General features: G+C 34.7%; 1 protein-coding gene across 5 annotated transcripts in view; it reads left to right on the top strand.

Annotated features, from left to right (window-relative positions):
- The window catches only part of GRM5 (glutamate metabotropic receptor 5), a 535,146-nt gene that overhangs the window by 18,892 nt on the left and 491,360 nt on the right, over positions 1-24,894 (top strand). The window lies entirely within an intron of this gene.

The raw sequence follows: 24,894 nt of genomic DNA on the forward strand, positions 1-24,894 counted from the left end.
TACGTAAATACACATAGGACTGAAGGTAATAGCCAGTTCTTGCCTAGGTGTGTTGTTATAGAGAATTCCCAAAAAATTTACTCTTAAATGAGGTTTTCAGAAGAATGTATGGTCAAATCCAAAATGGAAATAAGAAGAAATTAATTTTATCCTTGTATAGGACGTATTTGAGGAGTATAATTTTAAATAATTCAACATATTTGCTTTAAAATTTATTGCTTCTTTACGCTCCAAGAATAGCGAGGAGAGAAAATATTGACTGATGATTTATAACAGTGAATAATAAGTAGTGTTTTTTATGGTGTTTTAAAAATGCTTTATATACATGATTTGTTAGCTCTTGACCAAGGCTGTTTGGAAAAGTTTTGTTTTGACCTATAGAGGTTGTGACCCAAAGTGGGAGACTCACTTGTTATGCAACACTTCTAGAAAAACAAAATGTGTATATTAAACACTATAGAATATTGAAGATACAAAATACATTTTATAAATTATTGAACTATTACATTTGTTGAGATTTTAAAAGTCTGCAATAACATATCAATGTAGTTCAAATATTCCAGTCCAGTACCATGTAGAATTAAGTTAACTTGCCCCACTTCAGAGGTTGGGAATGTATTTATGCTACACATATTATTGTGCACAAATACGTATGCAAAGCTCTTTGACAATCCTGTGAAGGATAGTCCTTTGTTTTCTATATCATAGACTTGAGTAGGCTTGCAATCTGGCAAAGGAGAGAAGGCATGCACAAATACATATATAACCATAATGCAAGATGACACAATGTTACAAATCTGAGTCTAAAGGAAATTGATGGAGAAAAAAAATCACCTCCTGTTCTGTGGTTATGGGGGTCATGGTGGGAATCTTACAGAAGAAAATGGAATTTGACAATTGAAATTTAACCAGAATAATACTGACAATTGGTGAAAATTAGCAGGAATGGCTTTCAGTGAAAAGCATAAGAAAATATGATGAGGTGAGAAAGTAAAAATGTGTTTGAAAAGGCCAATTATAAGGATATGTTTTGGTTTGCCTCAAATGAATCATACATTTTATTAGGGACTTCCTTCTAGCTTCAGAAGAGCAGGGCTTGGTCACTATGTGACAAATGCTAATTTGATTGTGCTCCAAGGGAGACTCTTAGCCATGACCCTTGGCTTTTACTAGTTTAAACTGTTGCTTTATCCTGAATTTATCCCAATGGCAATCTAATTACCTAATAAAATAAGTGATGATGCATTCACACAATGCATTATCATGTAGCTATTAAAATAAATGAGGCACTCTATTAGGTAATGATTACAATCTCTAAGACCATCTTAGGTGAAAAAAAAAAGGCTCACTTCTGTATATATGACATTTTTTTTCTGAAAGTTTTTATACAAACAATTTGATTAGATATTCATAGAATTATTTTCAGAGAAGAGCAAAATTAAGAGTTGCTGCTTCTGAGAGGAAATCTAAGTTAAGAAATAAGGTGATATATTTTAATGCACACCTTTTACGTACATACACTTTAAACTCTATATTAAATATATAATTTACCTCCTGAAATATAACAATTACATGAAAACATTCTATTTGTGGGCAAACAAAAGATAATAGAAATTGCATTGCCAAATTCAGGCAAAACATTTAGGTTGTACTACCACAATTCAGGAGAGAGCAAACCTTGGAACTGAACATTCAAAGGCTGGAAGAAATACTCCTTGGCTTACTGTTCATGTGGTTGTGTCAAAAAATGTTTATCTTGCATTGATCCCAAGCAAGTATGTGGATAATGAGGTTATGTTGTATTAAGTCTTATGATTTATCAGTATAAGAATGTCATGGTAGGAATTTTCACAAGGTGAAACTCACTTCCAGGATCAGGAAAGTGAGAGACAAACAGGATACAGCTCTGTTGGCTACCATGGAAACTCTCCAAGGTGATGCTTGGTTTTTGCAGCTTGGTTTTTCAGGAAATCTTGATGGGATCTCCCATGAAATGAGTGTCGGTTATCATTCAGTCTTTTTCTGTGGCTGGGTTGAGGTGATTTTCTCTAGCATTAGGAGAATTAATCCTAGTATCTGATAATTTATCAGATTCTTATAATTATAATTATTCTCTTTCGTTGAGTTAATATTCTCTTTTCTGAAGAGTGTGGACATTTCCAAATGCTTTCACACTAACCATTAAGGTCTATGAAAAGATGTAGTCCTATTTTTAAAAAACGTTTATTGTCCTAATTGCCTATGTATTTTATGCTTAAACCTGACCATACTGTGTCACCGGTTCCCTTGAAGATGTCCCTTCAAGAAAGTGTATGTTATCGCAGAATTCCAGAGGAGCCTACAAAGAAAACAGGGTTTCAGCTTCAGAGTTAATCTCTTACACTTGCTGTTTCTTGTGATTTATGGTTTTAGTAAGCTGTGTGACTGGGTATTTACCGTGGCTTATTCTATTACACTGAAATTATGCCTAGAATTTCCAGGCAAAGAGATTCATAGTATAAAACAGAAGATGGAGAAAAAAAAAAGCATCTTTAAAGAGCAGATCAAACTAGCTTTTCAGCTGGGCAGAGGAAAGGAATATGCAATGACTCAGAAGAAAAATAAAATCACTTTTTTAAAGGGAGTTACAACTCTGTCTGCACTAAGGAAATGTAACGGGTCCTTTGTCTTGGTACTTTTGCAAACCTTGGTACATGTGCCCATGATGACACAGGACTGATGGTGCTTGCCTGTTTAGCAGTGTGGCAGATTGCATTGATAACTTCTGCTAATGGTGCCCCTGCATTCACATCATTTGCTTTTGACCTGATAATTCCCCTTCACTTTCATGTAGCGCTGGCCATCTGACTACTTTGACCGATAGCACTTGGTTGATGTGAGAACCATCTTCCTACTTTGTTTTGGAAACCTATCATCAACCTGTGAAGGATGAGAGCACCCAGGTTTTCCAAATGAGTGCATCTTAAACCACTTGACCTCAAACATGTCTTTTAGAAGGCAACAGAATTGCCTTCCTGACCCACAGCTAATTGCAATCACATAATTAAGCCCAGCTGAAACCCTCAACATTACCTAACTGACTACTATTGTGAGCAATAAAAAATGCCTTCAGGATGGAGTCCAGTATAAACATATTCATCCCTCTCACTTTAGTCTTCAAGCCCCCTCCTCTCAAATAAGATACTGCTTCTTAAACTTCCAAAGCAAAATGAAATAAATTAACATGCATTAATATTCTTGAAATTTGAATATGAAATAAAACAATAAATGCTGTGGGTAAGAAGGAATATTTAAAATGCTTTGCCCAAACTTCTGTGGCCAGAAATGTGATAGGTTTCCTTAAAGTCTGAATGTTTTAAATAGTTAAGCACTTGCATATATTTTATTATTATATTCTTTACCTTGATCTAGTTCAGTGTTATTGAGAAAAGTAATTATCGTATTGCATTTTTTACCAAAAAAAAAATCCATGTATATTGTACTTTTGGTGTGATTTACAGGATTTCACACTTCACTAGTTTTCCTGATTTTAGTTGAAAATCTATAGTATATCCACAAGGCTTATTAGAATGCACCAGCATATAATAGGTGCTCAAAGACTTTCTGCTGAATAGAGGGATTTGTGTTAGCATAGTACCTAGCTCGATATTTATGAATCTATAGTATGTGAATAAATAGAAGGTACTTGTAAATTTTTAGTTTTGCTTCTTTATAAAAATGAGGTGTCTCCAGATTTTTTAATGATTGCCATTCTAACTGGTGTGAGATGGTATCTCAATGGGTTTTGATTTGCATTTCTCTAATGACCAGTGATGATGAGCATTTTTTCATATGTATTTTGGCCTCATCTATGTCTTCTTTTGTGAAGTGTCTTTCATATGCTTTGCCCACTTTTGAATGGGCTTGTTTGGATTTTTCTTGTAAATCTGTTTTAGTTCTTTGTAAATTCTGGGTATCAGCCCTTTGTCAGATGGGTAGACTGGACAGGGAAAATGTGGCACATATACACCATGGAATATTATGCAGTCATCAAAAGCGATGAGTTTGTGTCTTTTGTAGGGATATGGATGAACCTGGAAACCATCATTCTCAACAAACTGACACAAGAACAGAAAATTAAATACTGCATGTTCTCACTCATAGGCCGGTGTTGAACAATGAGAACACATGGACACAGGGAGGGGAGCACTACACACTGGGGTCTGTTGGGGGGAAATAGGCGAGGGACAGCAGGGGGTAGAGAGTTGGGGAGAGATAGCATGGGGAGAAATGCCAGATATAGGTGATGGGGAGGAAGGCAGCAAATCATGCTGCCATGTGTGTACCTATGCAACAATCTTGCATGTTCTTTACATGTACCCCAAAACCTAAAATGCCAAAAAAAAACCACACAGAAAATGAGGTGTCAAAATGACTCCCTTGATTAACCATAAAATCTTGGTCATACTACACTCCATTTTTTGTTTTCACTGTTTCTTGAATTTTTGATTTCTGTCTAACCACATAGAAATGTTAATTTGTTATAGCAAAAAAAAAAAAAAAAAAAAAAAAAAGAAGAAAAAAAAAAGAAACATATATCAGTAATGTTCTGGGGAGAAAAATGTACCAAAAAAATTGTACTGGTAGCATACATCATTAAAAATATTGCCTACAGGTTAACCTAGAGATTGCAATTTCAGATTATGATATGACTTCCTATCAATTATTTACTTAAAAATGTGATAACAATCCAGCTTTGATTGAAGGACCTTCAGTGTGATTCATAGTCTCCATGCTTGTTTGAATTCTAAAAAGTGGGAGTATGCTTTTTCCATCTTAGCATTTCTACTAACTATCACTATATCAAGACTACAATTGAGCTTGGAAAAATAGTAAATGCCACTGTGGAAGCTACTGAATAATTTTTAAAAGGAATGTATTTTGTTTGTCCAAGAGTGGAATAGTGCTGAGAGCTGAAACAAATTTTGGGATGATCATGGTAATAATAAGGACACATAAACTACTGTTCATTTCAAAGAATGTTAACACTGGAAGGTCTGAGGCCAACATTTTATCTTCTGTATTTTACAGTTAAGGAAACTGAGATAAAAAGATCACGTAACTCTACCTTGCTTGTCAGATAACGAGTTGCAGAGTTGAGTCTTGGAACTCAAGACTCCTGTCTAGAAATTGGTTTCCACAACATTGTTGGAGATTGTTACTCAAGTTCCTTTTTGTCATTTTTCTACCTCTCCATTGCATTGTTTTATTCTTTCTCCCTTTATCTCAGTGGCAACAATATTTCTAAACAATTGACTGAAAGTTTTAATAGCTATCTGAAATAGTAGAAAGGGCAATAAATGAAGTAGTTCATCCAAAAACTAGCCTTGACAGGAGAATCGCTTGAATCTGGGAGACAGAGGTTGCAGTGAGCCAAGATTGCACCATTACACTCCAGCCTGGGTTACAAAGTGAAACTCAAAAATAAAAATTAGCCTTGAGAAACAGCATGATCCCTTTGCTCTTGATCTGTAAATTAGATGAAGTGATCCTTTTCCTGGGTTATATCGAATGTTTGCAGAAACTCTGAAAGATGTTCCTTTGGTTCACAAAAATTCGGAAAACATGAGATCCCCAGAAATCTTTGAAATTATGGATTTATTCTATAACTATATTGGTTATCATTGACCTAAAAATACATAAATTTAGAAGATGCAGAGACTTTTAGGGAAATTCTTTGCTAAGTTGGATCATGAATCCATAATCTGGGAAACACAGTGGGCAACTCTAGTTATAAAGAAGTAGTTATTCATATTCATATATCACTGTCAGAAACTTCATTGCTGACAGTGAAAGAAATACAGATGACCCTGGAAAGAGTGTTCAAAGGAGTACTGTCTCCTCTTCCCTTCCAGAAGCAACAGCCTATGGATTCAGTCAATAATTTATAAGTGAGTTATTACTGCCTCTTTCAGAGAAAAATATAGAATCCACTGACATATCCCCATGTGAGTTGGGCAGTATTTGCTGTATATTGAGATTTATTTCTGATGATACAATTTCTGGTTTGGACTCTGACTCACCTGTAAGAGACACATGCCTGGGATAAAATACCACCTTCCTCTCTCTTAGGCACCATTGCATCATCAGTTGTTGAAAGTACTAGAAATCTCCCACAAATGCTCCATGTCCAGGATGACTAAGCTTAGTTAAAAGCAATTTTGTTTTCAGCAGATGTCATTGTACTGCTACCCCATAATGCACAAATATCTCTGGTGATGTGCAAATGTGCACACTTTCACAGCGCTAAATAATCAAATGCATACCTAAATGTGAAGGACATCTCTGAGTATGTAGCCTGTCAAGTATTCAGTATTTACTCAGCTTATAGATGGCAGCTGCACACATGTATGTTTTCACTTCGTCACCCTCATTCCAGATATCATTATAACCTTTTAGCTTCTATGTTTATAATGTTCAGCTATTTCTGTTGAAGTTGCTTCTGCATAAGGAAAGCTGGGGAATGAGAGGGCATGCTGTGAGATGTTTATGTTCCAATGTACAGCTTAAAACACATAAAACACAGAATGAAAAGCAGATTATGCACAGCAAATTCTACTCAACATAAACCAAGCAAGCATGTAAGAAAAAGTAAGAATAGAGATCCTCAAAACTCTAGAGGAAGTAGCTTGAAATTTTTTTTCTTCCTTCCCTCCTCCTCTTTTTCTGTCCTCCTCCTCTTTCAATTACTTCCTTCCTTTATACCTTCTTACCTTCCTACCCTCCTTCCCTTCTCTTTGTCTCTCTCCCTTTCTCTTTTTTATTCTTTGAGACAGGGTTTCTCTCTATTCCCCAGGCTGAAGAAGAGTGGCATGGTTATAGCTCACTGCAGTCTCAACCTCCTCGCTCAGCCTCCCAAGTGGCTGAGACTACAAGCACATATCACCACATGTGAATAATTTTTATTTTTTAATTTTTTGTAAAGATGAGGCCTTACTATATTTCCCAGGCTGGTCTCAAACTACCAGGCTCCAGTGACCCTCCTGCCTTGGCCTCCGGAAGTGCTGGGATTACACAGACGTGAGCCACCACAACTGACATTGTCTTTCCTTATAATTTATGATTTTCCTCATCTCTTGTTAACTGGAAGAGTTTTTGTTTTGTTTTGTTTCATTTTGTTTTGTTTTTGTTTCATTTTTTTTGTTGTTGTTTGTTGGTTTGTTGGTTTGTTTGTTTTTGGAGGCTCTTGTGTAAGCCTGGTCATTATCCTATTAATTTGAGAGTGGACAGATAAAATATGAAGATTACATTAATAATATTTTGGGGTTGGAAAAATAAGTTAAAATGACTGTGCGAAAACTAAGATAACTGACATGAGAACTAAGGATTTTACTCTGTGACTCCAGAAAGTCGCTTCAACTCCTTGTATCTTTTTTTTTTTTTTTTTAATGCAGAAAGGCACTACAAAGAATGTTCTTACAGATTTCTTCCAAGGCTAAGTGTCTGTGACTTGCTTTGCTCAAACTTCTTCAAACTACAGTTTGACTACATTAAATGCTGGACATAGGGTGGGCAACATAGTAAGGCTCCATGTCTACAAAAATTTAAAAGAAAAAAAAAAAAGAAAAAGACAACTAGCTAGGCATGGTGGTATGTACCTGTAGTCCCAGCTACTTGGGAGACTGTGGCAGGTGGATCACTTGAGGACAAGAGGTTGAGACTGATTAACTGCACTCAGCTTGGGTGACAGGGCAAGACCCATATCAAATGCAGCCAAGCAGGGGCTGTTCAAAGGAGAGTAGCCCAAATGGTTATGCGATTTGAACCCAGATCATCAGAGAATAAATTTAGTAGAGAGAAGACAATACATGGCAGGGCCCTGACGGCTACTTTAGGTATCTGATATAATTACATATTTCACTTATTCAGGTATTTGTAAATTAGATGGGAAAAAGCTAGGTTCACTCTAGTCAGCAGTTGCCAGAGACAGCTAATTACTGAAATACCAGAGTAACAAAATATGGTGTAATTAATTTTTTGTTGTTATTAGCAAAACTGTTCAATAAAGGAATTACCTCTTTTAGGAGGTAGTGAGTTAGTTCTTTGTAATTCCTTGTGCCCATGCCTGGAATAGACAGTCACTTGGAAGACTCTGGAAAAATAGACTTAAACCTCAGTTGAGGGAGGAATGATGTTAGATTATTTGTTATTTTGATAATTCGCAATGTTGACAGTCAAATGCCATCTGATCTTTTATTACTCTGTGAGTTAAAACATAATCACATATACTATACTTCAAAATTTGTTATTTTGTTCATTTATTTCTTAACACAATCTGATAAAATACCCATTTCAGTACAATGGACAAGGAAAGAGTGATTTTTTTTTTTTTTTTTTTTTTTTTTTTTTTTTTTTTTCCTGCAGCTAAAGTTACTGGCAGAGCAAGGATTTGGATCCAAGGCCAAGTCTTTGGAAACAAATCTATATCTTATTCCTTTGCACTGAAGTAGTTGTGGCTCCAAGGAAAAGTAGAATGGACATCTCTTGGTTCATTTTTCCCTCCTGGGAAACTAACAAACAAACAAAAACACTATCTTTTTCCCTACTGAGAGTATCTTTTGAGCATATTTCTGTGTCTTTTTATGTAGCTTTGAAAGCAGCACCTTTCCTTGTTCCCATGGAATGGGTTAATTATAGTGAGAAGAAAACAAATTAAGGAGGAGGCCTGTGGCAACAAGTTGACCTCACAGAAGACCTCTCCGTGAGTCTGATGACAAGCACAGACTCTGCCTGGTTGTTTCTATTTACATCTCCGTCACAGGCTCCACACTCTGTCCTTAAGATGCCAATAATAGCAGAAAGCAATATGGTACAGAATTTTTTTAAGAGCAGGAAGACATATTGTAAATGACGTAGCCTTATATATGAAAGACAATTCTCTGGAATTCATCAGGGCTGTGAGTTATGAAATCTCATTTTGGCACATTTGCGGATACTCCAGAAAGATTTATCAAACATTAAAATGTTGAATTGAGAAGATGCTTTGGCAAGAGGTGTAATAGTCAAATACATTTATTTTAAGGGACATTGTAGAGAGATTTCAGCCCAATGTTACATTTACACATTGATTTTCTCACATACACACACACACACACACACACACACACGGAGAATCTAAAGAAAGAGATTATCTAGCCCATGGGCTTTTTTCATATAGTGGATCATAACTCATAAGTGATTTGTAAAACCAATTTGCAGAGTTGAAATCAGAATTTAATGTAGAATACATTAAAATATACTACAGTACAATATAAATATCAACATGTATTACATCATAGTAAGGTTAGATATTTTTTTAAATCTTCACTTTAGTTACACATAGCCATATATAGCCTGTGGGTTACCATTTAAAATATATTTCTTTTATGCCTTGCAGCTGGAAAATAAAAGTTTAAAAGGGACTTAATCTACTTCTTTTTTTTCATGTTATTCATAAATACTTTGCTAGAGAAATGTGACCCATTCACACAAATTTATTCTTCTGTGACAATGCTTGATTTATATTTTCTTGAGTGATGTGCTTTAGGTATTATTTAAAACAAGCAAAAATTTCAAGCACCCATGGTAGGAAATGGTAAAAGCATTGGACAACATGTAAATCATCAATATAATGTTGGTAAATGGGATACACATCAGTATAGGACAATAGCATGGACACTAGCCAAGGACTTGAGGGGAGTTTCTAGTCCCACTTTTTATCAGTGATAAAGACAGTCTGGGAACATTTTAATTTTTAATACCCCAATATAGTACACTAAGAAATAAATGCCAAAAATGTTATTGTTTTGGCATTAAACATTTACATTTAACAAATTAACCCCCCATACACATGCCGAGACACACAGGTACAGGCACATAAAATATAATGCAAGAAAATTTGTGCCATTTACCAGATAACTTTTTGGCTATATAAACAAGTCATAGTGCACCACATGTGGTGTGTTGTGTAATAAGCCACAAGTTTAAATATATAAAGTGGCAATCTTCTTCCACTTTTCTCTGAGTGTTCCAACAATTATATGAATAATTTTATTTGATATATAGTCAAGTCTAAAATTTAGACTTCTTTTGAGAATGGAATTCTTGGACAAAATACCATTGGTAAAATACAGTGCAGTAATGTATGAGGGTGTGCTTTTAAAAGTATTGTAAAAGTAGTTAATAAAATGAGTAACCTACAGTGGAGCAATCACTTAAGTTCACAGTTTCTTGCAAATATGTCTTTGGAATCTGTTTTTTGACTCTTTGAAATAATTTTTATTTAAGTAGCACAATGAACTCAGGCACATTTGAGTACAAATATTGATTAATAGTCTTCCTAGTTGAAGGACTTTGGACAAGTAAATTTAATTTTCTCATTATCAAATTGAGATAAAAATATCTGTCCTGTAAGATTGTTGTGAAAACTAAATATAAAGCACTTGGTATCAAGCTTGGCACAGAGAAAATCTTCTAAATTTTCCTGCCAAGAACCTGTCTTGCCTTATCTTGGCTATAAAGAAAAAAACAAAAAACAAAAAACCGTAAATGATGTTTTAATTCAGCTTTGCCCGGTTATAACTGACAACCTAATCGAGTGGAGAATTGGTCAGGAAAGTGACCAATATATGTAGTCAGCTTTAGATTCTTACTAATTTTCCTTTTACATGGTAAGTTTGCAATTGCACAATAAAAGGTAGGGTGCTTATTGCTTTGGCGTAAGTACAAATACATCCCACACTTTCCTCCTCCAATTGCTGATGTATGTTGAGAGGCATTATGCTGTGGTAAGCTGAGCGAGATCTGGACAGTTCCAGAGCTGTGAACATGGTTATCGTTGATGTGTGTGGGTGTAGGGGATGAAACTAGAGGGGATTAAAGATGAAAAGTTAATGCCATAATTTAAGTACTTTTGAATTTTTTAACATTTTCAACAAGCATTAGCAACTTTGTAGTGAAAAAAATAAGTGGAAGCAATAGATACATAACTTCTTTGTAAATTTCACACTGGATGTGCTCATGGACCTTTACTAGACCAACTAGAAGCTTTGTTAATAGAAATAAGTTGTAGCACATTGAGGTATGCCATGGGCCTGAGGTTAAAACCAAAAGAAGTAACGTGGACCCTAGTAAACAAAACTGGCAAATTACATTTAATTGCTATGTTGGTTTAAAAACTAATGCTATGCCAGATTGTTGTAGTTCCAATAATAATAAATATATAACAATAACTAACTTTTACTGACATTGTAAGTTATTTTATTCTATAAAGTAAAATCAAGGGTGATTTTAATGGTCTTGTTAGTATGTTATTAACACTACCTGAAAGTCAGTAGTCTCATTCACAGCTGCAATGAAAAGTGGATAGAATAAAAATGAAATAAAAAGGATATTTCTGCATTACTTTCCTCAAGAACAATAAAAAGATAATTATTTGTACTTTTAACAGTTTCTTCAGAAACTGTCTTCATATAGCTTTGGTTGTATAACCTCTTTTCAACTGTCATATATTTGACTTTTACTAGATTTGGATTAGTATTTCAAGCCTCGACTTCTCCTAATAAATTTAGAGACCCATTTTTGTTTATGAAAAATATATTACTGAATTATCATGTGATAGCATTTTATCCTTCAGAGAAGTTGAAAAAATGTAAAAGTTAAGTAAGATGTACTGAAGTACCTGTCAGTTTAATTTTAGTTTTATGGAAAACAGTTATAAATGATGTTGACAATTAACATGTTTTCATGGAAGTGATTTGAGAAAAACAGTAAATATGTGAAGACAGAGAAATATACTCTCTGGCTATATTATTTGTAATCAAATTGAATTTGATTATTTACAATTCTTAAATTAGTACACCCATTTCTTATAATTTGAATGAGAATAATTGATATTAATTTTTTGCTCAGAGGATATAAATACATGTAAATAACCGTAAATTCCTATGATATATTATGTTAAAACTATAGGTTTTATTAAAATATGTATGCTAAAAATCAAGCTCACAATATTATAGGACTTTGTATTTAAATAAAATTGATAACAGTACAGTCTCTTATGCATCATACATTGCAAAAAAAAAAAAAGAAAAAGAAAAAGAAAAAAGAAAAGAAAAAAGGATTTGAGGGCTTGGTGTTACTTTAATTTGCCAAGATTTTGAACTTCTAACTGAAAACTTGTAGCAACAATTGGTGCTTGGAGAGAAATTTTTGCACAAAATATAATTTTCAATGGAATGCAAATTTTATATTTCAGTGTAAATATATAGTACATGAAAGCATACCAAGTAGAGCTTGACGTCCATGTGATTCTACCACAAACAAATTATTTTATTCATTAGTCTACAAATATTTATTCAGTAGATACTCTGTACTCAGCTCGGTGGTAGATACTGTGAAAAAAGTGAAATTGAAGCACTTGCTAGCACATAAGTTTTCTCAGATATATACCAAGCCATGGCTTCATAATAATAGAAAATTTCCCCTCATATAAAGAATATGTTCATCTATAAGCAGAAACTCACAAAGTTATCTATATGGCAAGAGATGAATAAAAGATGTATAGAGAGCTTTGGTTGAAATAAAAAAATCTTTGTGTTTAATACAATGTTATTTTATATCATTTAGAGCCCTGTAGATGGTCTAGTAATTCCCATTTTTATGCTATCGAATGGCTCTGATCTAATATGAATATCATCAGTACTTTTTCATTTGAGAGAGGAAGTCTGAGTTGCACACCTTAGTACCATTTTTTTTTAATAAAAGAGTGAGATTTTAAATCTTTCTCTCTAGCAGAAATAGCAAACAACTTTAAACAATAACCTATATGATCCATAAGAGGTAACAAAGATATTCTCGGGCTTATTTAGCAAAAATAAAATAATTTATATTTTGGACTGTTAGATTTGGGCTAACAATTATCTAGTGATCTGTGTGGAACAATGGAAAGACTTAAACACTTTTTATATTTTAACCATACTACATTTTTCTTGGTGTAAATTTAACATTCTTTGACTTAATTTATTCATAAGCTCAAATGTTTCTTGGTATCTGCCTCTCTTTTGAAATTCTCAATCTTATTTTTAAGTTTTAACCTCTAACTTTTTCATTTCTCTTGAGTAATCAGTAGAATTGATGGTTGGATTGAACTGCTCTCACTGATTTGGAATGTACCTTCTTTACAGGAGACTGTGTTATTTGTAAGTTTAGGGATTAGCAATTTGGCTTTGTTTGGATGGAATTTTTTCTCCTAGCTTCAAAACCTGTTACATACTTTTGCTTTTACCTTCAGTCTGTCAATAGATGAAAAAGTGATGCGTGCCATTTAAAAATTTGAAGACGCTGAAGAGAGTATAACACTTGTGCCAATAACAGGATTTTTTAAATTGTCCTTTAGAAACACATAAAAGAAAAATGTAAAACTCAAGTTTTTATATATGAAATACTACAGTGGCCAAGAGTGCAGTTTTGTAAATGTAAACAATTTCTAACCATAGGCAACTGAAATAAATTTTAACCATTCCCAAGAAAGAGTAGAAGTTCATGCTAAAGCATTTCAGCTTGAATATGTAAAGATTTCTTTCCCGTCCTTTTATAAAATAAAAATAATTTGGTTTCAAGGTCAGTGGAGAGAGTATGCATCTTGGAATTGCTCTGGAGACCATATTTTATTTTCCACTTTAGAGTGACCTTGGGCAGCTCACTTAACCTTTATGAATACAGAGATCTTTGTTTGCAAGATGACAGATGGCTGTACCTGCACTTTCTGTACTGTGTTGTTATGATGGTCAGTTGAATAATCAGTTAATGTACTTTGTAATTCTAAGGCTGCCTGATAAATTAATAATTAAGTGAACACTCACTGTGTGCCAAGATCTATGTACTTGGACTATGCTTTTAACTTTACTTACAAAATACTGGGTACAGTACTTTGAAAATGAGGTGCTAATCAAGACTTCATTAATGATGTCTCTATCACAACAATGAGATTTTGATTGGCTGGGGGAAGAAGTTAAATTCCTTTTAACATTATATTTATGCTACATCAGTAATTAACAATATTAATAGAGTGTCAGATCTGGAAGGGACAGATCTGGGAGTTCTAACAGTAGGAGCACTGAATGTTGAGTTCAGATACACTTGGGTTTAATTCCCAGGTGTATCTTATTTGCTGGTTCCTAACTATTTGCTATGGAAATGAGGAAAGTTCTCTAAGCCTGAATCACCAGATTTCAAAAAAGGGATGATTATCAACGTTGTTGGCTCATAGGACAGTTATGATCATTAATTTAGTGTAATACTTGGCACACAAAAAGTGTTCAAAAATGTTAGTTCCTGCTAGTGTGTGTTCCTTTCCAACCTCCTCGATTTTAGAAAAGAAACTCAGGCCTAGGAAATTTAAGCAACTTGTCTAAGGTCAAAGAGCTAGTGAGGAGGAGTGCTTGCACAGAACGAGGCTCCTGGTGCCAGGTACTGTTGGGATAGTATGCTTAATATTCAGATAACTTTTATTTTAAGGCACTCATTCTCACAACAAATATATGTTTATTCTAATTGAAATATATGTAGACATTAATATATGTATAGGTATTTATATTATACTCTATGGTTAAATAGACCAGAATTTGAACAAGTTATTTAACTTTGTAAATCCCAGCTTGATCAGTTGTAAAATGACTGACACTGCTACTGCTAGAAAACAATTACGTGACATCTCCCAGGTGTCCAGGCACTTTTCAGAGAACATTGCATTCATTAATTTACTTAAACTGAGTCACAGAAAATGAGAATAATGGTAGACAAACATCAAATATTTATGCAAATTAAATTAATAGTATTTTTTAAATTATGTAAACAATGTTTATGATTTGTAGTATATAATAGGCAGTCACTAATGCTGTTAATACTAATTTCCTTATTATTATTATTTTTGGCCTACCCATTATTTCCACTGTAACTTCTTGAGTTCTTTATTTGCATCTTGGAATTATTCTCCTAATATTCTGGTGTCTGAGAACAACTTAAAGTATATTTATTAAGTTAAAATAACTAGGATGCAAATAATATATTTTAAAACATACATGATTTCCAAATATAAAAGAGATTTAATAGCTAGATATTATTTAACATTTAGAAAAGAAACAAGAGAAGAAAATTTTTTAAATCACTAATATTGCAACAGAAATAAAATTTTTAACATTTTATTATTTCTAATTATATGCACAATTTTAAAAATTAGCTATACACGTAATATTGGGTGTCTGCATATTTTTCATTTTACTGAGCATTGTAAGGAGCACATTTTCTTGTGTTAGTCATACTTCCTGTAAACATTGTTATTCATTACATTACAATAGCCTATCTTTTTTCCACAGTATTGCCAATTTGGGGGCCCTTAGATTTTTTTTATTTTTCACAATTCGAAGAAGCACATAAAGGAATATAAACATGATGTTTATCTTTTTATTTTTTAAAAAACTTTTAGCCAAATTAATAACAAAAACAAGTAATCAAAAAGATTAAATTATTGTACCACTTGAAAATATATTAACAATGTTTAAGATTTATTACTTATAACAGCAATATTATAAATGTTATAAGTAAATAATTGCTGGCTTAAAAAGTTTAGGTAGTATAGGAACACTCGTCTTACTACTGGCTTAAGAAACAAAACATCATGCGTGTCCCTTCCCATGGATAACCCACATTAACTTGCTTTTGAAATAAAGTTTTTGTCCTACAAAATATAATTTTGAAGTTTTAAGTATATAATGTGCCCGTATATCCAGAATAAGATTGTTACTAAACTTTCATCAGAGCTCATCTATAGAGTAAGTCATCCTTTAATCTTTCTCCGTAAGTTCTACTCAACTCTACAGGTAATTTTTATTTCAACTCTTGCGATGATTTTTTAAATAATCTAATTGACACGTTTTATTTATATTTAAAATCATGTTTAGTGTTGCTTTCACCATGGACTACTTAGTCAAATACTCATGTAAACTGGAGGGTGTTTGTCCACAGTATTAGAATATGTTCCCTGTAATTCTGTGTTCTGAAATATAATAGGGCATAAGATCATAGAATTTTTAGTCGGATCATTTGTTCCTAAGATTCTTAATTTTATAACTTGGGAATATCATACAACCCATTTTAAGGACTTAGTTTATATATACTTTAAAGAGTTATTCTTTAAATATATGATTGCTTTTATTGTTTTATTATCATAGGTAATATTAACTGCTTAATATGTTCCAGGCATTATGGTTCTGTTTTATTTAGTCCTTACAATAATGCCATGAGTTAAGTACTTTTAATTATCATTTACCAGATGAGGAAATGAAAGCACAAAGACATGAAATAGAAGAGCATATTTATCACTGATAAATGACTGAGAAAGTCAACCCTACAAGGCCTTAACCTTGCTTCTGTCTTGCTTTTTCTCCTTTTGCTGGAGACAATACTTCCCCAGGATGGATGGATGTTGATATTTTGAGATTACCGCAAAGCTCTGTAACCACTGATAAGGCCAAAAAGACAATAAATTTTATGAGAAAAAAAAAATGATTTCAGCTCTCTTGTAAAGGCCAAACATTCTGAAGATGCTTTTACTGAAAAAGAAATTTACTGGAAGAATTAGGGATGAAGTGAAATATCCAAGTTTTATCATTTAGGAAATACATTAGGGCCATCAAAAAATAAGTTTCATAATTGCACCCATTGTCATTTTTGGGGAAAAAAGATGAATTCTGGATGATAGATTTTATACTAATGTCATGCTTTCTGTGTTATTATTGGTGTCAGTTTTAGAGTTTTTAAAGAAGACAATGTCTTTCTTTAAGAAAGAAGAAAAAACCTACGTGAGAATAGCAAAGTATAACAATATAACAGGAGTAAAAACTGGTGGTGTAATATAACATAATCAGCTTTGGTTGTCTCTTTCATTGCTTCTCCTGCACTGTCTCCCCATAAATCCAGCATTCCTTAGTGTCTACTACCCAGCTAACCACCTTACCATGAGTATTCAGTAAAGAAGCTTTGTAAACAGTTTAGTAGGAAATATTGAATAAGGGATGTAAGGAGTTTTTAATATAAGGCAATTAGGAAATGAGAAAAAGTTTCAGCATGCCTCGTCCTTACCGTGCACAACCACAGTGACTTCCATAAAATCCCATTAAGGATGCATCTGGAATAATTGAGTATACAGCATTCTGGTGTTAAGAAAACTTGAAGAAAGCTTCAATAAACTCAATGCTTAAATTTTAACATGTGTATTGTTAATGTCCAGAGTGCTTGTGATAGAAAACTAGAAAAGTATTCTATAGATTTCTTGAAACATATGCCATACATTATGTATGTGGCCTGCTATCAAATTATACCAGAGTCTGAAGAACAAGGCACTAGTATTAAGGAGACTTAAGTTTTCTATTAACCTTCTCACTGAGTATGGTTGAGTTAATTTATCTGATTTTGTCACTAATTATCACAGCTTATTTCCTATTGTATTGAATGATTCCTCTAAATACTATATGGACAGAATAATCCTAAAAGTTTTTTAGCAGTGTTTCTACCAGATAACTTGTAGTTTTTATTTTCTCATTAACATCTTAACTTATTTATATTACAAATTTTGAAATGATTTGATTAGAAAAAAAATCAACGACCTCTTTTAGGGATATACTAAGACATCTTTCCATTTTACATTTAACATAACATTGCGTGTGTTTATTAAGTGTCACCAGACACTTTGGTCATGTGATATATGGCTAAAAATTACAGTACTTCTAATCTGTTTTTTGTTTTTTTTTAATGTTTGTTTTTGAGACAAGGTATTATTCTGTCGCCCAGGCTGAGTGCGGTGGCATGATCATGGCTCCCTGCAGCCTTGACCTCTCAGGCTCAAGTGATCCTCCTGTCTCAGTCTCTTTCTCAGTCCCAGAGCTGGAACTACAGGTGCACACCACACCTCCTGGCTGATTTTTTATTTTTATTTTCTGTAGAGATGAAGTCTCACTATGTTGCTCAGGCTGGTCTCAAACTCTTGGACACAAGCAATCCTCATACCTTGGCCTCCCAGAGTGTTGGTATTATAGCCATGAGCCACCATGCCTGCCAAAATTTGGTACTTAAATTGTTAAAAAAAAAAAGATAATAAAAATTTTACTGGGATAAGGTGCTGCATGGATATCAAGATGTTGGGGGATTTGGTGATTCTGATTCTAAGATAGTACCTTGAATGCTGTGTTGTCCTCCTGGGAAAAGAAATACTTCATCTCGCATGGCAGAAGATGTAAAGAAAAGAGAGCAAATGAGGACCTAATTCATTCTTTTATAATGATATTAATTCTACAAATGAGGGGAGAGCCCTGATGGCCCTCTTCCCTTCCAAAGTCCCACCCGTTACCACCACCACAAGGGTGATCAAATTTCAACATGTATTTTGGAGACTATATTCAGACCATAGCGGTCATACAAAATTTCTTTGGCATTGTTCATAGCAGTTGCCATAGTTTGAGCACATGGATGTCAAGTAAATACATGCTGAATTGTATTTATTCAATGTTGAATTTAAATATAGCCAAATGAAAACAAAAATGTGAAATAATACGGAACTGTTTCCTTTCAAGATTTAGATGTGATGGTCTTATTTTGTAGACTAGATCAGGGTGACTAATTTACGAGAGCTTCCTCAGTACTGCAACCCCAGGGTTCCTTACTTAATGTAGAAGTGTGAAAATCAGAAACTTTGTCATAAACTAATTTTATCTAATGAACCCAACTTCCTAATCTTCTGTGTTTCAGTAGCCTGTTTGGTACTGTAACTTAGTTACTAACTCCTACAAGCTTTCAAAAATATTTGGGTGAGTAAGAAGATGTGGTGTGGCCTTGTGGGGGTGGCCAGTGAGCAAGCATCCAATATAAGAGAAGACGAACACCTGGAGAGGAAAACTTGTCCCCATCTCTTGAGAAGGTGGAATCAAGCCCTTTTCCTTCTGGCCCATGTACAATCATTTGACAGTTCCTTAATTCAATACCTCCGCTTTGTTACATGGGTTACTGAAAGCATATGACTTCAGAAGGATGTGAGATACTGTGAGAAGACAGAAAAAACTAATCAGAAGACTAGTTTTCTAGGTGGCTTTCCCTGTTGCTTTATGGAGTTATCTTTTTTTTTAAAAAAAGGATTTTTTTTTAAGTTATTTTTTTTTTAAAGTTATTTTTTTTTTTAAAAAAAAGGATTCAATTTGAAGGTAAAGAAAGAGTGATTAGTCTAATGTATTCCTCTTCCTTCCAACAACAGCCTAGAGTATGAGAAATAATAGTAGATTGCACACACTTGATGACTGTCATTTGTTAGTGTTTTTACATATGGAATAATCTCATTTTCCTGTTATAAATACAGATATGATTGTCTTTTATGGGAACCAAGGAAACTAAGGTACAGAGAAAATAAATAATATTACAAAGTCACAGTAAGCTTGAGACCAAATTTCATTTTAGATGTTTCTGACTCCAATGACTCTATGACATCATGCTATATTCAGTGTTTCAAATGCAGATGCTACTGAAATGTAAAGTGTCTATATGAAACTCTGACTGTCAATTCTACTCATAGAGACAACTCCTATTGGCAATTTCTCAATAAATTTTCTAACTTTTCTCTGTATTTTTCTTGTTAAGTTTTGCTTTAGGTTCAGGGGATACATGTTCAGGTTCATTACATGAGTAACTTGTGTGTTGTGGGTGTTTGGTGTAGGGGTTATATTGTGATCCATGTAATGTGCATAGGAGCCAGTGGGTGTTTTTCTGATTCTCACCCTCCTCTTACCCTCTACCCTCAGGTAGTCCCTAGGGTCTATTGTTTTCTTCTTTCTGTCCATTGGCTTTCAATGTTTAGCTCACAGTTAGAAGTGAGAACATGTGGAATTTTTCTATTCTGGAGTTAATTTGCTTAGGAAAATGATGTCTGACTTCATCTGTGTTGCTGAAAGGGCATGATTTTGTTATTTTTGTGACAGTGTAGTATTTCAATGTGTATCACTTTTTTTTTTTTTAAATCCAGTCCACTGTTGATGAGCGTCTAGGTCGATTCTATGCCATTGCTACTGTCAATAGTGCTGTTGATGAACATATACATGAATGTATCTCTATGGTAAAACAATTTATATTCCTTTGGTTGTATGTTCAGTAATAGAGTGGCTGGGTTGAATAGTAGTGCTGTTTTAAGTTTTTTGAGAAATCACCAAACTGTTTTTCACAGTAGCTAAACAAATTTATATCTGTACCAGTGTACTAGTAGTGTATAAGTCTTCTTTATTCACTGCAACCTTGCCAGCATAAATTTTCACAATCCATTTATTTTCCTACTTCCCTCTCTATCTCCATATCTTATTTAGAAATATTTGTACAAAAATCAAGATTATTGATTATTGTACCTTCCTTTGTGACTTAATTTAAAAAACAATAATAAGATATCATGAACATATTTTCAATTCTGTCTGATGCATTTTGTAAGTGTAAATCACTTCCAGGTCATTGTGTTGTACCTATTATTGCAGACTTCTTTATAGTTAAAGAGTGTAGAGTACATTGACTCTACATTCTTCATTTTTGCATTAACCGTTCTCATATTTTTACTCTCGCTGAAGTCTTTAGCAATCTGACCTATCTTTCCCTTTCCATGTTGTCTCCTGTTGCCCTCGTCAGCAACTTCTAAACAGAACTTTGCTGTCCTTCTCAGCTATTGAGCTCACAATTCATTGTCAGCCACCTGGACAAAGCCAGTCAAGTGTTATCTCATGAACAGAGTTAAGGTTTCTTCCCCATAATTAGAGACACAAATGGAGGTTTTCTCTTCAGACCAGAAAAGGATGGCTCATAATATTTTTCCTTATGCTACTGCTCCCCTATCCTCGCATCACAAGATATAGGAGGGAAAATGAAGCCACTAGAACTTGAAGATGATTTTCTCGATTTTATTCTCACCACCTCTCATTTTTGGCTTCTCCTGCTAACTAATATTGACTAGATTTGTGGCTCGAGGTAGATGTTAAGAGAGAAATAAATCTTTTTTTAGTGGAAAACTTACCTATTAGTGGTGTAGAACTCATTTGATGACCTGTCATTTGAGATATTCACCTGTTTGCCAGTCAGTTATGGTTATTTAGGCAGTCTACTATGAACTAAGGCTGGCCCAAGGTGTGGATAATTTGTCAGCAGACTGTGAAGGTCCAGTATTATATTGCAAGTTTTGATCTATATTTCAAGCTTAATGGCTGAGGAATTAGATTTTTTTTCTAGTAATCTATACAGCAATTGAAAATGTTTCATTGAAAGTTGAACAAAGTAAAAATTATTATTTTCCCAATATTTTGGCCATAACATATTGTGATAGAATACAAACATTTTCTGTTATTTCGATCTTGAGATCTTTGAGCTAAAGAGGTGATATGGTATGTGTTCACATACAATCCCTGCTGGCATTACATGTTTTATAAGCTCTGTCTCAATTGAAAAATTCTATTATTTAACAAAAATTATAAATTAATGGTGAAATAGGCTTCTCCATTAATTTGGTAGATGATCGTAATGATTTTTGCTATGAAGATCGTGATATGAAAGTGTGAAATTAAAGGAGGCAGCAGGTACCTTAAAATAGAGATGGTGCGGTTGAGGGACCACTAGGTATAGTCTCCTCAGTATCTCTGGCACAGCAGGGCCAGCTGTTGGAGTCTTTATTTGTGTAATGTTTCAGTGAGTATCTTTGGGATTAAAAAAGACACTTGGCATCTGATGAATAACTTATTTATTTATTTATTTATTTATTAAGATAGAATCTCACTCTATCCCCTAGGCTGGAGTGCAGTGGCAACATCAACTCACTGCAATCTCCACCTCCAAGGTTCAAGTGATTCTCCTGCCTCAGCCTCCTGAGCAGCTGGGATTATAGGTGTGCACCACCACGCCCAATTATTTTTGTATTTTTAGTACAAATGGGGTTTTACTGTGTTGGCCAGGCTAGTCTTGAACCTGACTTCAGGTGATCTGCCTGCCTCGTCCTCCCAAAATGCTGGGATAAGAGACATGAGCCACTGTACCTGGTCTCTGATGAACAACTTTAGTATTAAGATTGTTATTTTAAAATTTATTTTTTATTTTTATTTATTTACTTTTTGTTTTTGAGATGAAGTCTGACTCTGTTGTCCAAGCTGGAGTGCAGTGACGTGATCTCGGCTAACTGCATCCTCCACTTCCCAGAATCAAGTGATTCTCCTGACTCAGCCTCTCAAGTAGCTGGGAGTACAGGCATGTGCCACCATGGCCAACTAAATGCTTTTTTTAATTTTTAATTTTTAGTAGAGACGGTGTTGTCCAGGCTGGTCTTGATCTCCTGCATTTCCACCTGCCTCAGTCTAAATCCCAAATCCACCTGACTCAGCCTCCCAAAGTGCTGGGATTACAGGCATGAGCCACCCCACCCCCTGCCTTAAAATTTGTTAATTGACTCAGCCTAAGGTAAAATATTAAGGAAATGATAAACATACATGGCTGGACAAGGAAAGACCCTGGTATGTCTGGGACTGGAGTTGTGATCGACTCTGTATCGCTACAGAAGTTCTAAGGACCCCAGCAGCTTTTAAGCTCAACTTGAAAGCGATGATCTATTGCATTAACATTCTAATAGGTGGGATGAGTCTGGGAAGTAGGAGGAAGAGAGCAGAAGAGTGTTTGGGGTCTCCCTGTATAAGATGGGAAGTAGGGGGAAGAGAGCAGAAGAGCGTTTGGGGTATCCTTGTATAAGATGGAAAGCAGAGGTAAATGAAAGGGATAACTATTTCCCCTGATGGTATATGAAGCATTATGATTATTCCGGTATTCTGCGTGTACCCATACAATGAACACCTTTATGCACACTTTGGATATACTTCATTCATGCCCCATAATAGTGCAGGAGGATGCAGTGATATCGTAACTGTCCAACTATGATACATCACTGTTTGAAAAATGAACTGGAAGCGTGCATGAAAATTACTTGGGGGGCCAGGTGCGGCGGCTCACGCCTGTAATCCCAGCACTTTTGGAGGCCGAGGCGGGTGGATCATGAGGTCAAGAGATCGAGATCATCCTGGTCAACATGGTGAAACCCCATCTCTACTAAAAATACAAAAAATTAGCTGGGCATGGTGGCGTGTGCCTATAATCCCAGCTACTCAGGAGGCTGAGGCAGGAGAATTGCCTGAACCCAGGAGGCGGAGGTTGCGGTGAGCCGAGATCGCGCCATTGCACTCCAGCCTGGGTACCAAGAGCGAAACTCCGTCTCAAAAAAAAAAAAAAAGAAAAAGAAAAAAAAAAAAAAAAGAAAATTACTTGGGGATGTGTCAGAAATAAACAATCTTGGGCCCCACCCCAGACTTTGTGAACCAGAAACTCTGGACATTAGACTTTTAAAACATAATTCCTAGAAAGCATTTGCACCTACATTTTGATTTTTAAATCTCAGACCTAGTTCAAAACTCACTTCTTGCTTGAACCCTCCTGAAGCCCCATGATAAGTGATCCACTTCTTGACACAGAAAACATTTTATACTAAGGAATCTTGTAGTGCACTGTCATGTATTACAGTTCCATTTGAGCACATTTTACCTCCCAGGACAGACTAGTAAGGAAGGTTAAAAAAAAAGTAAGATACTCTTAATCTTTTATATTTAAATCTTGCACAATTCCTACCTTGTGGTAGATCATATTCATATTTAAATAATGTTTAAATATTCATCTTTCAATGGTGACTATGGAGTAAAGGTTCTGTAATATCAAAATACTTGAAGTTACGGTTAGTGTGTGGAGTGAATATTGGCTTCTTTGGGCATTAAAAACCAGCTTTCACAAGTATAGAAAGAAAATGCATGAAATGAGCATTTACTAGAGTCTAGGCATGTGTTTACTTGAATGTAAAAGGAATAACTCCTATAAATCAGGCCCATGCAATATGCTGGGGAAAAATATTTATCAGCCCCTCCTAGGACACTATCTATCACAAAACTGTTTTGTTTTCTTAAGAACAATTGTCATCATCTCACATTCTCATGTACTTTTAATTTGTTCTCTTGTTTATTGTCTGCCCCTTTCCCTAATCCATGAGATAGACTTTGTCCAATGTATTAAATACTGTATCCCAAATGACAGGGTCAGCCTGGTACATAATATCCACTGAAATAAATACTTCTTTAATGAGTGAATGACCTAAAGAGTGAGTAGCATTGTGAGGAAGACATTATAACCTCATCATAGGCAAAGAAACGGAGGCTCTGCCAATGTCAGTGACATGCCCAAATGAAAGCCTAGAGTTTATACTCAATTCTTTCTAGTTCTAAAATTGCATTTCTTAGCTGTACTGGCCATTTTCACATGATTTTTCCCCTTTTAACCTCTCTGTCTCCAGTTTTTTCAAGGGATCACAGAAGTTTGAGCTGCAGGTTTTTAGTACTGACTGCCTGAACCTGAAAACTTCTCAAAACTGTAGTGAGCTGTGTAGTTAATCCTTTTCTTGAAATGAATGCTGCGACCTTGCCTACCACCAGCTCTCCCAGTAATTTTGGCATCTGCAGCCCCAGCTTTTGGAAGCATCCTTGAGAATCAAGGGAGCAGAAAGATAGGATTAAGGAAGCAGTTATCCAATGAGTTGCCAGTCCAGTGAACTGACAGCAGGAACCTTGGCCATGGGCTGATTTTAAGAGGCCTATGCAGGTGATAGAGTGACCTTGATAGTGACATTTTCTTTTTTACTTCTTCCTGCACATTTTGTTTTCCATTTATGATGTTGAGAGAAGCAGAGGACTCATGTAGAAACTTCCTAAACATTTTTCTTTTTGCCAGAAC

The sequence above is a fragment of the Saimiri boliviensis genome, chromosome 6 (genome assembly GCF_048565385.1).
Source record: "Saimiri boliviensis isolate mSaiBol1 chromosome 6, mSaiBol1.pri, whole genome shotgun sequence".
Lineage (NCBI taxonomy): Eukaryota > Metazoa > Chordata > Mammalia > Primates > Cebidae > Saimiri > Saimiri boliviensis.